Here is a 922-nt window from a genome sequence, read left to right on the forward strand (position 1 = left end):
GGGGGGGGGGCAGGAAATAGCAACAAGGACAGAAAAGAAAAGAAAAACGAGATTGAATATTATTTTTTTCTTAAATTATGGTTAGTAACGTGCAAAGGAAAAAAAGCCGCAGCGCCGGCCTGAGAAATTCCTTCGGGTCCTTGGGGTGAGGGGTCCCCCCTTGCGGGCAGGCTCAGCCCCAGACCCCCCCTGCGGTTTTGGGGGCTGTTTCATTACCCAGAGGGTGCCTCGCCTGCGAAAAACCCCAGCGGGGCTCCTGGCTTCTCTCTAGGCTGGATTACTCAGACCCAGCTCTAGGAAAACCCCAAATCCCAACTCCTCTTTGGGGCAGGAGCCTCCCTGGCTCCCGGGGAGGGAAGGAATTCCGTCGGGAAGCGCTGGCTTTTTCACGTTACCCAGGGCGCAGTCAACGGCGCTGGAAAGGAGAGCGAGCGGAGACCTCCCGGCCCGCGGGGGGAGCAAACCCCCCCCCGCCCCGGCCCGATCGCCTCCAGAACCAGGTGGGCATTTAAACTGCTCCGCTCCGCACGAGCACTCTGGGTGGCGAAACGTCCCGGAGACGTTCGCCTCCTCGCCTGCACGCGGCTGAATTTATTCATTCTTCCATTGGGTTTTTTTAAACAATATCAGCGTTGGAAGGAGGAGCTGGGGTTTTCCTGCCCTCTTCTCAATTTAAGGCATTTGGTGCTGCCAGAATGAGGTTAAAAAGCCCCGAAGGCACTCCCAGAAGGCGGTTATTAACGACGGGGATGGCTCGTTTACCAGGGCTTCCGGGTAATTAACGCTTCCAGCGGGAAAAAAGACAACTGGGGGGGACGGGCGGACACTTTTTGAACTGGGAACGTGCTCGTTATCGAGCAGCTTATTAATCGCAGCCGTGGAACTGCGGGATTTACAGGCTGGAAACGCCGTCCCCCGCTTT

Source organism: Egretta garzetta, unplaced genomic scaffold (genome assembly GCF_000687185.1).
Source record: "Egretta garzetta isolate BGI_Z169 unplaced genomic scaffold, ASM68718v1 scaffold1455, whole genome shotgun sequence".
NCBI lineage: Eukaryota > Metazoa > Chordata > Aves > Pelecaniformes > Ardeidae > Egretta > Egretta garzetta.